Genomic DNA, 13,840 nt, shown 5'->3' with positions numbered 1-13,840 from the left:
CATGACTTTATATATATAAACTACTTGGTACATTTTGGTACTATGTGTATTATCAGATCCAAAATGAAAAGTCTAAAGGTTAAGTAGGTCACAGGGAGAAAAGTAGGTATTTGATGGTTTAAAAATAAACATATACTGCTATTTAAGGTGGGTTAAACACAATGAAATTACAGATATAGGCATGTTTTATCATCCTGCTCAACATTTTTGGAACCACTTTATTAGAGCAGGACCTCCCTAAGTAGATGGATAATGAAAATCAATGAAAGTAACTGTATCATTCAGGGACCCCTGAGAATTCCTATAGCACCAAAGTAAACATATACAGATAGGTGAAAGCTGTCATATTAAATGCACTCTAGCCCAGAGCCATGGCAGGCAATTTGTGTTGGCACCTTTATCAGGACATGCTTTTAACTGATCAGTCTTTTTGAAGATGCCAATTGTTTGTGCTCAGAGATGATCTAAAGTTCTTAATCTCTTTTCCCTGTGAAAGCAAGTATTTTAGTTTCCTAGGCTGCTCAAGCAAATACCATGGAATGGGTTGGGTTAAAAAATGGAAATTTATTCACCTGTGGTTTGAGGCTGGGAAACAGTCCAAATCAAGATGTCAGGAAGATAATGCTTTGTTCCCAAAGACAGTGTTCTTCTGGGGTTGGCTGCTGGAACTCCTTGGTCCTTGGCTGCTGTCACATAGAAATGCACATGGCAGCCTCTCCCAGCCTCTCCCTTCTCTTCCAAGTTCCACTGAGTTTCAGCTTCTTGCTTCCATGGCTTTCTCTCTCCCTGAAATTCATTCCACTTAAAAGGACTCCTGCGCCACACTTTAGCTGAAGTAACATCATCAAAATGTCCTACTTAGAATGGGTTCACACCCATAGGAATGGATTACATTTAAGAACATGTTTCTCTGGGGCACATACACCTTCAAACCACCACACCAATAATAGTCTAAAGCCTTAATTATCTAGTATGGCTAAAGAAGAAGATGGTTTGAGTTTTCTAGGTAACTGAAACATAAAGAGTTCGGGCTGAAACTTTGGTTTCTATACATTTTTAATGATTATTTCCCCCAAATACTTTGTAATGGGCTGTTGGCGTATGCAACCTTAACTCATTGAAAAACTCACTGGAATTCAATGAGTGTGGGGGGGGGGGAGGGAGGGAGAGAGAGAGAGAGAGAGAATGCAAGAGAGAATTTAAATACTGTAAGGGAGAAAAGGTAAAGAAAAATGACTTTATATGCCTAAGAGACTTCAGAGTAAGTCAGGTGGTCATATCAGAGGTTACGCTTATGTATGTCTCAGCAGGATCTCATTGATTGCCAAAGTAGATACTACTCCAAATAGTGGGGTTCCTGAGGGCTCTGGAGACACCCAGGCACTATGGTCAGGGCAGATAGTTCATGAGTTTGGTGCCTCGCCAGTGGGTCCTACTTTGGGGTTTGTGCTCCCCAGTGTGACAGAATTGGACTCAGTTGTAGTTTCCCTACACATGGCTCTTCTGTCCCTTCTATTTGAGCCAACAGTCGGTGCTGTAGTTGCTAGGTATATGTCCAAGAGACTTAGAACTTTGGGCTGTCCATGTGCCTGCTGGGCCCTGAATCTCAACAGAGTTGCAACACCTACTCACTGTTTCATTGGTCTCACCCATTGGCCCTATGGTTGGGACTCTCAATTAGAGGTGGTGTATACATCATCATCCCAGAATCCTCAGGATTGGGGAATGAGCAATGGACTAAAGTAGACTTACTGGTATTCTACTATAGACTTATTGTGATTGTAGCAATGGAAGAACTTATATCATTGATGTGGAGGCAGTGGCCACTGGAGGTTCTGAGGGCAGGGAGAGGGAAAAACAGGTGTAATACAGGGACATTTTTGGGCCTTGGGAATGGTCCTGAGTGACATTGCAATGACAGATACAGACCATTATGTATCTTACCATAACCTACATAATTGGGTGGGAGAGAGTGTAAACTATAATGTAAACTTTAATCCACGCTTAGTGACAATGCTCCAAAATGTGCTCATCAATTGCAGTGACTGTACCTCACTAATGAAGGATGTTGTTAATGGGGGCAAATGTGGGAGGTAGGGGGAGTGGAGCATATGGGAATCCTCTATATTTTTTATGTGACATTTCTGTTACCTAAGTATCTTTAAAAAATAATAAAAAATAGAAAAAAAAAGTTTGTGGCAATGTTCCATGTCTACCCTTGCACTCAATGAAAATTGCCATGAAGTGAGAGTGCCACAAGGGTCTGAAACTATTGGTTCTTTATATAGCCACAGTTCCCTATGTCTCCCAAAGTGTGTGTCCACCTTTACTCTCTGAGTGGGGTTCTAGAGTGTCTAGATATAGGAAACGCTATCCTACAGCTTGGCGTCTAATTTTAAGACCACTAAATCATCTGTTACTCAGCCTTAGAAATAAGGATTTATTCCAGTGTAATAGTCTGTGGTGAATTTATAGCAGGTTTCTTTTACAGTGGATATAAAGGATTTTTTTTTTCAAGTATGATTTGGGTGATCTTGTTTTTCACTTAAGCTCAAGTTCTAACCTCTACGTAAGATGTGACTCTACCTTATTCATATTTATTATAATAAAACAAGTATACTATAGGTAAGTTTTATATTGACTTGGAGGTCATAAATTATTATGTAATCTACATGGTGAAATGGTTAGTATGTTAATAAATCTATTGTATCTTTTCACTCCTTTGTTATTTGCTTCTTGTTCTAAAAATTATGGTTCAGAAAGAATAGCAGTATAAAGGATTATGTAGTATTTTGGGAAAAGAATGAGTAAATTCTTTGGGAAGAATGAGTAAAATTTTTTTAATATCATAAAATCACTTATTTCTTTATTTCTTTAACATTTTAAAGACATACTAAAATAATCCAAAATGACTTCTGTCTGTAGTTGAATTCAAAGCCTTTGTTTACTTCCTTTGTACTATATCTGTGTTGCTCAATATAGTGGGTATTAGTCACATGTAACTATTTAAATTTAAATTATGTAAATAAAATTTTAAATGCAATTATTTAGTAGCATTAGCCACAATTCAAGTACCCAGTAGTCACATTGGTGACTCCAATATAAGACAGCATAGATATAAAACATTTCTATTACCCAATAGAGCATTCTATTGGGCAAAGTGGCACTACATTTTAAATCTGAAAAATGGAGAAATTTCACATATCAATTAAATTATAAAGTTATTTTTCCTTTCAACATGAAAATAGATTCATTGCTATTAAATAATACTCATACATTTTTGTATTTCTGCATCTATAGGTAGATTATGTAAGAACATCACCGATTTTCAATAGTGCTAATACTTCAGGATTTTGTTTTTGTTTTTCGTTTTTTATATTTATTTTTGCTGATCTCAAGATTTACTGGGGGGAGACAGACTTGGCCCAGTGGTTAGGGCGTCCGTCTACCACATGGGAGGTCCGTGGTTCAAGCCCTGGGCCTCCTTGACCCGTGTGGAGCTGGCCCATTAGCAGTGCTGATGTGCGCAGGGAGTGCCGTGCCACGCAGGGGTGTCCCCCGCGGAGGGGAGCCCCAGGAGTACCCCGTGAGGAGAGCCGCCCAGCGTGAAAGAAAGTGCAGCCTGCCCAGGAATGGCGCCGCCCACACTTCCCCTGCCACTGACGACAACAGAAGTGGACAAAGAAACAAGACACAGCAAATGGACAACTGGGGGAGGGGGCAGAGTTAAATAAATAAATAAATCTTAAAAAAAAAAGCCAAAAAAAAAAAAAAGGATTTACTGGGGTTTTGAGATATTTAGGTTTGGTAGAATTTGAGGTTGTGGATCATTTGAATTTACAGATATGTCCATGACTTGTAGAAATAAAGCATTTAAAATATATGGTCTGGATTCTTCTTCTGGTAATGGTGAGTAATTTGTTAGGATTAATCCTCCTATGGATAATAATGTTAAAATCTCAACAAAAGCAAAGCAGAACAACAACAACAAATAATAATTTAGAGTTACTTTGGAGAGATGAAAAGCAGGCAGAAACTTGGTGGTGGGGGGATATAGAGTCAGAACCAGAAGAATGAAATTTTATATTTATTTGGAAATTTGGAATTTTTTGCCTTTTGCCTGAGATACTACCCAATATGAGTGTGCTTTTGCTACTAGAAAGCCATTGCTGTGTTGGCTTAAGGTGTCAGAAGACAGTTTGGGGGCTGACAGAGTAGACAAAAAATTAGTGATAAATCCTGGAAAGGTGAGAATTGCAAGGGGTGAGACTCTGAATCTGCATAAAAGCTTTGTTCAAATCCTTAGGTTCCCATTGAACAGCATATAGGTGGAGATGCTAGAAGGCACAGCAAAAGAAGAAGCAGTTGGAAATTATAACACTTAAGCAAACATTTCAGCTGCTAGCTCTGACAGAGGAGACAGAGTTAACTGCCAAACTAACAGGCTGCTATTGCAGAAGTTACTCTACAGAAGAAAACAACAGAATTCAGAGTCTCTACAACATAATTCGAAAAGTCCAGTAGCTAATGGAAATCACTAAATGTGGGAAGAAGCAAAAAATAAAATCCACATCAAGCAAAATTTAGTGAGTGGAAACTTACCCTGAGGTGACTCACATATTACATTTAGCAAACAAGGGCTTTAACATAGCAAATATAAATGTATTCAAGGATATAAAGGCAAATGTTCACAAAATGAAAAACATGTCAAAATATAGCAGAAAAATAGAAACTATAAAAAAGAACTACATGGAAATTTTGGAATTATAAAACATATTAACAGAGAGAAAAAAGTAACTAAATGGCTTAAGAGAGGATTGAATACAACCAAAGAAAAAGTTAGTGAACTTGAAAATACATCAATAGAAATTATCCAATGTTATGGATAGAGAGAAAAATGATTGAAGTAAAATGATTGAACCCTAGAGTCCTGTGGGATAATTTCAAGAATTCTAACATGTATAATTGGTGTCTCAGAGGAGAGGATAGATAGAATGGGACAGGAAATATATTTGAAGAAATAACTGTCAAAATATTTCCAAAATTGGTGAACTATCCAAGAATCTAGATGAAACCCAAGAATAAATCAAAAGAAAACCACACTTAGTCACATGGCAGGTAAAATGCTGAAATTTTAATTTGAAAATAACATGCTAAAATCAGGCAAAAAAGAACTAAACATTACCTAAAAGGGGAAAATGATACAAATAATTACAGACTTTTCATTGGAAAAAAAATAAAAGATGAAAAAATCAAATCAAAACACACAATAGATCATATCTTTAAAATGATGAAAGAAAAAAAATGACCTTGAAAAAAGAATGGTTAGTATTCATTGCCAGCAGATCTGCATTAGAACAAATGCTAAAGGAAGTTCTTTTGGCTAAAGGAAAAGGAAGCCAGAGGAAACGAAGATCACTGGAAAAGTTAAGCATATGGGTGAGTAAAAAAACTAGATATGAACATCTTTTGCAAAGCTCTTATATTTTACGTGTGATAGTGCAGTGTTGATGCAGGTTGGATTGTGTTATTCTAAAAAGTACTATTGCATTCCAAAGCATCCCCTAAAAATTCAAAGAAGCAAACTAAAAAGGCAATGTAGAAGTCAAAATGGAATAGTAAAAATTAGTTAATTAAGCTATTTCAAAAGAGGTTAGGAAGAGAGAGAAAGCAGAGACTGATGAGATAAATAGAAAATAATTCGCAAAAATGGCAGACTATGACAATGATTACATTAAATATAAATGGATGAACTACTACAATTAAGAGGCAGATATTATCATATTGGATTTAAAATAGAGTGGTATTCAACTATACACATGTTAAGTAAAAAGAGAGAGGTATAAAATTAAAAGTACATATAAAGATATTATATAGAAACGCTGATGCTAAGAAAACTGGTATGATTAAATTAAGACCAAAGTGGATTTTAAAAAAAGATGGGGGCGGTGGACTTGGCCCAGTGGTTAGGGCGTCTGTCTACCACATGGGTGGTTTGCGGTTCAAACCCCAGGCCTCCTTGATTCATGTGGAACTGGCCTATGCACAGTGCTGATGTGCGCAAGGAGTGCCATGCCATGCAGGGGTGTCCCCCGTGTAGGGGAGCCCCACGTGCAAGAGTGCGCCCTGTAAGGAGAGCCGCCCAGCATGAAAGGAAGTGCAGACTGCCCCGGAATGGTGCTGCACACACGGAGAGCTGACACAACAAGATGATGCAACAAAAAGAAACACAGATTTCCATGCTGCTGACAAGAACAGAAGCGGACAAAGAAGCAGCAGCAAATAAACACAGAGAACAGACAACCGGGGTGGGGGGGGAGAAGAGGAGAGAAATAAATAAACAAATAAATAAATCTTAAAAAAAAAATTAAAAAATGTACTATTATAGAGAAAAGGGGTATTTCATAATAACAAAAACATCATATATCATGATGATGCAATTATATACATAATTATGGTTATGTAAATTGTTATTAACACACCTGTTAATAAGACATACATTAACGTATTTATTGATAATGTTGTACCTAATAATAGGGTTTCAAAACAAAACTCTTAGGACTAAAGGGAGAACTAGATAATCGCAATTGGAAAATTTAATACTTTTCTCTCAACAGTTGATAAAAAGTGAGAAAAAATTCAATTGTTCCTAGAACTAGGAAAACCAGTTGTTTCTAGAACTAGAAAAATCAGTAAGGATATAAGAGATGTGAATGACACCATTCTTTGACCCAAATGACATTTATGACCACAATACTCAACAATAACAAAATACTCAGCTTTCAAGGGCACGTAGTATGTTCACCAAGGTTTGTTCTATGCTGGACTATGAATAAAGTCTCAAATTTCAGACATCTAACAGAATATCTTGTCTAAATGAAACGGAGTTAAATTAAAATATGTAGTGCAATTTCTTCCCTAAAATCAGATGTTAAATTATTACAGAGTTGATTATAATATTTAGATTTCATTAAAGCATTTTAAGTATCTATAAATAAAATTACAATTGTTGGAAATTAGAATTTCACATAAAAATCTTAGAAACAGAGGTGCTCTTTAGATTTTGTGCAGAAATTGAAATATAAGCTCTTAAGTAAAAGAAAATAATGCAACATAGATCCATTGGATAGAAAATTGGGATTTATATACAGTCTATGTAACATTCTAAAATGTTGTAATCAGCTAGTGTCAATGATATATTTTTACCTTAAATATATATGTTAATTCTTACAACTCAACTAAAAGACAAACAACACAATTTAAAAATGGGCCAAGGATTTGATTTCTCCGAAGAAGATACACAAATGAACAATAAGCACATGGAGAGATGTTCAACATCAGTAACAATTAGGGAAATCAGAACCACAAGATACCATTTCATATTCACTAGAATGGCTATTACGAAAAAAAAAAAAAAAAAGGAAAATAACAAGTGCTGTGAGGATGCAGAGAAATAAGGATTCTCTCACATTTTTGGTGGGAATGTAAAATAGTGTGGCCACTGTGGAAAACAGTTTGGCAGTTCCTCAAAGAGTCACAGGATAACCATGTGACCCAGGAATCTCACATCTAGGAATATACCTAAAAGAAGTGAAAGCAGAGACTCAAACAGACAATTGTGTATCAATGTTCATTATACATAATTGTCAAAAGGTAGAAACAACCAAAATGTCCTTCAACAGATAAATGTATAAACCAAATGTAGTATACACCTAAAATGGAATATTAGGCTTAAAGAGGAATGAAATTCTAATATATGCCACTACATGGGTGAACCTTGAAGACATCATGTTAAGCAAAATAAATCAGACACAAAGGTAAAGTTGTCATATGAGTCCTCTTATATGAAATAAAATATGCAAACTCATAGAGACAAAGTAGAGTACGGATCATCAGGGGCATGAGGGAAGGAGAATGGGAAGTTAATGCAAAATGTATGCAGGGACTGCTTGATGTAATGGGATAGATTTCTTAATGGATAGTCGTGAGAGTAGCACAACTTTGTGAATGTGATTAATCCCACTGAATATTATGATTGGGAGTGACTGAGATGGGAAAATTTGCTTTCTATATGTTTCAATAATATAAAAAAATGAACAACTGAAGAAATAATGATAATTAAATGCAATACATGATCCTACGTGGGAGTTATCAAGGAGGAGAAAAAGCTCAAAAGAATATAATTGGGATATATGAAAAATTGAATTATAGACTAAGTTTTATATCAATGCTAAATTTCTTGAACTTGATAAATGCACTTAAGGTGGTTACATAGGTGAATATCCTTGCACTTAGGAAATTACATGACATAATTAAGTGTTTAAGGAGCATGATGTATATAATCTAAATTCAAGTGTTCAGGAAATGGACTGTTAGAAAGGGAGACAGATAGACAAACAGATGGATAAATAGATGATTTGATAGCTTGATTAACAGAGAAATAGAATAATACCAAAATTGTGGCGAAATGTTAAAATTGACAGATCTGGATATCTGGGGGAATAGGAGCATGTTGGAGTTCTCTGTACAGTGTTCGTATTATTTTGCCAACTGCCCTGAAAGTCTGAAGATATTTCAAAATAAAAAGTTTAAAATAATAATAAAAAAAATCATTAGTTATTTGATGTCTCCATTCTACTCCTGAAATTGACGTGGGCCTTCCTTCAAGATAACTATGTGCTTAGCAGCCCCCGTTAACTATCCCCTGCTCCTCTCATATTTTTTATATTATTGAGTAGAGTTTTTTTTAGTTTCATCCTTAAAATCAAAAGGAAAATAGCATTTTGTTTTACAATCAATTACAGATCAGTTTTACACTTTTTTCTATCCCACTCCTTCTATCCATATCTATTTTCCTTCTCCTAAGCACACCATTAATAATTTTAATATGGATAATAAACTCTTTGCTTTGTCTTTCTGAATGGAAAAAAATCTCAATATTAAACAATAATTAAACTAGGTATAGAATTCAAGGTTGATAGCACTAAAACTATTCGTCTATTATTCTGATATTCTTTACTGGTAATGAGAAGTCTGCTGTCAAAAAAACCTTATATATAAACTGTATTTTTTTTTCAGTTGTGATATACTCACCTCTATGCATTATTAAAAATTCCCATCTCCCAAACATACACCCCACACCCATTTTGTATTAATTCCCCAGTCCCTCTGCCCCCTGTCGTTGGCAACCTATGTTCTAATTTCTGTCTCAACGAGTTGTATATGCTCTGATATTTTCTTTGTAGGTACCATGAAACTTTAACATCTTAAATCTATAGCACTCTTGTCTGCTTAGATACCCATTTAATATCAATGGCATACACTATGTTCCTATACCTCTCTGTCCCCCACCTTTATGTAGTTCTTGTCACAAATTACATGTTTATACATTATGAGTTCCAAATCACTCATTTATCAAGACGTTTTATGCATTTGCCTTTTAGATCCTGTAGAAAGTTCGAAGTGGAGTTGCAAACCAAAAAATACAGCCAGCAGCCCCTTGTCGCAGGCTGCCACTGGACGGCTCTCCACAGCCTTCTGGAGGAGAGCTCTGTGCGCTGCCTCCACACACAGGGCAAGTTCTGAGAGGGTGACTACGTAGCCAGTGTCCCGGTTCCGTCCCTCAGGCCACCACCCGGCCACTGAGCCAGGCATTCATGCTCCCGGTGTGTGCACTCCCTCAGAGTGAGGACCAGGGACGCCCCTGGGCGCTCGGGCTGACACTGCCCCCCAGGGCACCGCGAGAGCAGCTGGTTTCAAGACGCTGTTCTCTTGATTCGCCTCTTGTCGTCTTTCTGCAGTCCTTATCTGTTTTCTCCAGCGTGGAGAAAGAAGTTTCTGCTGGTTCTTGCAGGTTGTTCAAAGCTTCTGTGGGGGGAGGAGCCCTGAAGCGTCTTGCGCTACCATCTTGATCCACCATCCAGCCTGTTAGCAACCTTTATCATTAAAATTGTAGGTTAAAAGTTTATGGATAACTACTACCTTTTTTTTTTTTTTTTTTTAAAGATTTATTTATTTATTTAATTTCCCCCCCTCCCCTGGTTGTCTGTTCTTGGTGTCTATTTGCTGCGTCTTGTTTCTTTGTCCGCTTCTGTTGTCGTCAGCGGCACGGGAAGTGTGGGCGGTGCCATTCCTGGGCAGGCTGCTCTTTCTTTTCACACTGGGCAGCTTTTCCTCACGGGCGCACTCCTTGCGCATGGGGCTCCCCCACGCGGGGGACACCCTTGCGTGGCACGGCACTCCTTGCGTGCATCAGCACTGCACATGGCCAGTTCCACACGGGTCAAGGAGGCCCGGGGTTTGAACCGCGGACCTCCCATATGGTAGACGGACGCCCTAACCACTGGGCCAAAGTCCGTTTCCCTACCTTTTTTTTTTTTTAAAGAAGATTTAGAGTCCATAAATGATACATCAAAAATATAGGGGGATTCCCGTGTACCCTCTCCCTCTCACACTTTTCCCCAGTGACAACATCTTTCATTAGTGTGGTACATTTGTTACAATTGAGGAACACATATGGAAGCACTGCTACTGGCCAAAGTCAATAGTTCACATTATAGTTCACAATTCGCACTGCACATTCTTATAGGTTTTGACAAAATGTATAATGGCCTGTATCTGTTGTTGCAATGTCTTTCAGAACTACTTGCCTTTAAACCAACAGAGGTAAATGAAGAAAAGGAACATAAAAAAGTATTTAACAAATAGAACTCAAGATTAGAAGGAAAGGAAAAAAGGTGCAAAGAAAAAGAATTGCAATAAAAATAGTTCCAACTATTTGTAAATGCAACAAATGTTAATTACTTAAACGTTTATTCACTAGTAGAGTGAATTTTAGCAAAAAGTACAGGAAACATCTGCATATATGAGAAACACCTGAAACAAAACTACATAGAAATATTGACAATAAGAGAATAAAAAGTGATGAAATAGCCCCACAAAACTAGTATATCAATATTCCTATCAGACAAAATAGAATTTATGGCAAAAGTCATTAATATAATTAAATAGTTATATTGTATAATTTTAATGGTTAAAAAACCAGCTGTCCAGGTGACTGTATTTGTGCGTGTACCTGAAAGTATACTTGGAATAGCTATGACCTTGAAGGTCAGAGGGTTAGGGAGGCTAGTCCCCTACTCCCCATTGCACACTCCTGACCCCAGGGTACTGTAAAAGTTTCAATTTTTTTCCTCCTAAAATTCCTGATATTTTGATGCTCATTTTCATGTGTTGAAGGAAGAAGTAATTCTTTTTCCAATTTTATTTTTTATTGTTGTTATAGTTTAATTCTTCTTGCTTAGTTGTTGACACAAGAGAGACGGTGATAAAAAGCAGGTTTAAGAGATAAAATATTTATATATATCATTCTATTTTATTTCTATATATTATATATATTTATATTTTGTATATAAATAAATATGTATATATATAAAACATTCTCTAAGGTGAAACAGAAGAGTATTTCTTATACAACAAGGCAACTAACAGCATGCAAAGGAGGGCATACAGAAATGCAAAGATTGTGGCCGCGAGGAGAAAATTCCTGTGTTTAAATGAAGGGCATCCATTTGACAGTTGAGAAACCACATGTAGTAAAACCCTGACAGCTAAAGGCAACGTCCTCCTTGCAGGAACCCTGAGACTGAGGGAAGATTAAAATGTTTTTAAGGTGCCTAGGATGGAAAAGGAAATCCAATATAGATTGAAAAGTGCCTTCATTTCAAAATCTGGAAATGTGGGTGCAAATCTTATTATAAAAGTGTTAGAAAAAGCCTCTTTCAGATGTTATGAGAAAGATGTGAACTAAAGTCCTTCATGGGTCTTTTGCTTCAAGCAAAAGAGGCAGAGTTTGGTGGCGAAAAATTATTAAACCTAAATAAAAGAAGCTTGGGCATGACTGAATAAATGCCTTCACATTTAAGTAATCCTCAAATTCAATCAGAAGGATTGCACACAAATGTGCGGTAGACAGGGAATGATTATAATTTTTAAGAGATACTTCTTCGCCATAGTTTAAAATCAGAATATAGTTCTCTTTTGGACATAAGGATCATGAGCTCCTTTTTAAAGCTGGGAAGGAAGACGAGGGGTTCTATGTATTCTATCCCTTCCAGGTCTGAAATGTAGAAAGGCTATGACTTGAAAGCAAGCTTCTCTAGCTGTCCTGGAGAGCCATTTAAATCTTGTTTAAATAAGAAGGCAACATCTGGCTAGAGAAAGTCTGGGAAGGAGGATATGGATTTCCACACTAGTTTTTACACTATTTTAAATGTTTACTATTTTAATGTAGATTGAGTTGTCAGCTCAATAAGAAAACCCTGTGCTCTTTAGCTATCACCCACCTGATGAAAATGTCCTAAAATTGACCATATGATTAGTGGTTGATACCTACGAAAATATGGAAAACCATTGAATTGTACATTTTAAATGAGTGAAGTGTATGGCATAAAAAAGTTAAAAAAAACTAAGTCTTTTATTGTGCTTTGTCTCCCTTTCCCAAGTTTCTCTCTAGATCCTTCCAGAAGAGCCCCATCATGCCTGCAGAGCACGCGCTGGAGTACAGCCTGTGAGCTGGAAGTAATGGCGCCCTCACCGCCGTGTAAACACCGTTCCCGTAACTGCAGTCACCGCGGGGATCGTTAGGCAGACCGCCACCTCCCCAAGCCCAGATTAAAACATTTCCTGTACCACGACAACCCCAGAGAGAGAGGAGAAAACCAAAACACAACTGGTTTTCTGCACAGCCATTTTATTTGAAATGGCCCATTTTATATTACCTGCCTAAGCCGTCAAGGAGTCTTTAACGGAGTCATTTTCAGTTACTGTCCATTTAATATAGAAAAAGCATGCTTTAAAATAACCCTTATCACATCCATAAAACACTTTTTAGTCCAGTCCTTACTACTTCCAACAGTTATTGACCCATTTCATTAACAACAGTGAAATGTAGTTTAATGTAACTTCTGTTTTACGTGGCAATTATACGTATATTTTTAAAAATCCCCTATTCTGGAAGAAGAGGAAGAAATTTATTCTTGTCTGGTATAAAATGGGGCAGTGCAAATATTTGTTCTAAATATGTAAGTGTGATTCAAGTGACTTAAGTTTTGGGATTACTGAAAAATTCACATTTTAAAAAATTCTGAACTCAGTAACTCCCACTACTCAATGTGGGATACTTTAGGTGGTAAGTATATACATGTATACATATTGACCTTGTGGTCAATTAAAGTTTACTAGCTATTTTAGTGTTTGGTTTTTGCAGAGCAGTCACCTGGGAATAACTCTTTTTCCAACACTCAGACACTGCAGTGTCTATAAATAACATTATACATTACATTAGGTAGGTGGGAGTCCAATATTTCACTGCAAAGTGGATTTTGAATTTTGAATCAAATGTAGTTTTCGTGGCATTTTGGTTTCAGTAGTAAAATTAAAAGCAAGAAACAAATCACAGATGAGGGACAAACAGATATTTCTCTGATTGTTGGATTCTTTAGAAAACTGACTATAAATTTCATGAAGATAATTATTAGCACTGGATTATATAATCAGCATGATTTGGCTGGGTATCTACAAAGTCATTAGAAAGAACAAAAAGAATCAAATGTATATTATATACCAAACCAGAACTGCTGTTGGTCTTCATTGAAATCCCTTCAGCATATCTTTTTGTATAACTTAATTAGCAAAGTTAAAATTAAGATGACACTCCAGTGTGTTTAGATGAAACGATTTCCATGAGAGGACACTTCATTAAAACATTTAATAATGCAGTAAACGCTCAGTTATCAAAGAAATCTCTTAAAAACTATTTTTGCCAATGGATAAAAATGAT

Source organism: Dasypus novemcinctus, chromosome 17 (assembly GCF_030445035.2).
Source record: "Dasypus novemcinctus isolate mDasNov1 chromosome 17, mDasNov1.1.hap2, whole genome shotgun sequence".
NCBI classification, from domain to species: Eukaryota; Metazoa; Chordata; class Mammalia; order Cingulata; family Dasypodidae; genus Dasypus; species Dasypus novemcinctus.
Note: the sequence above shows the minus strand (reverse complement) of the source record.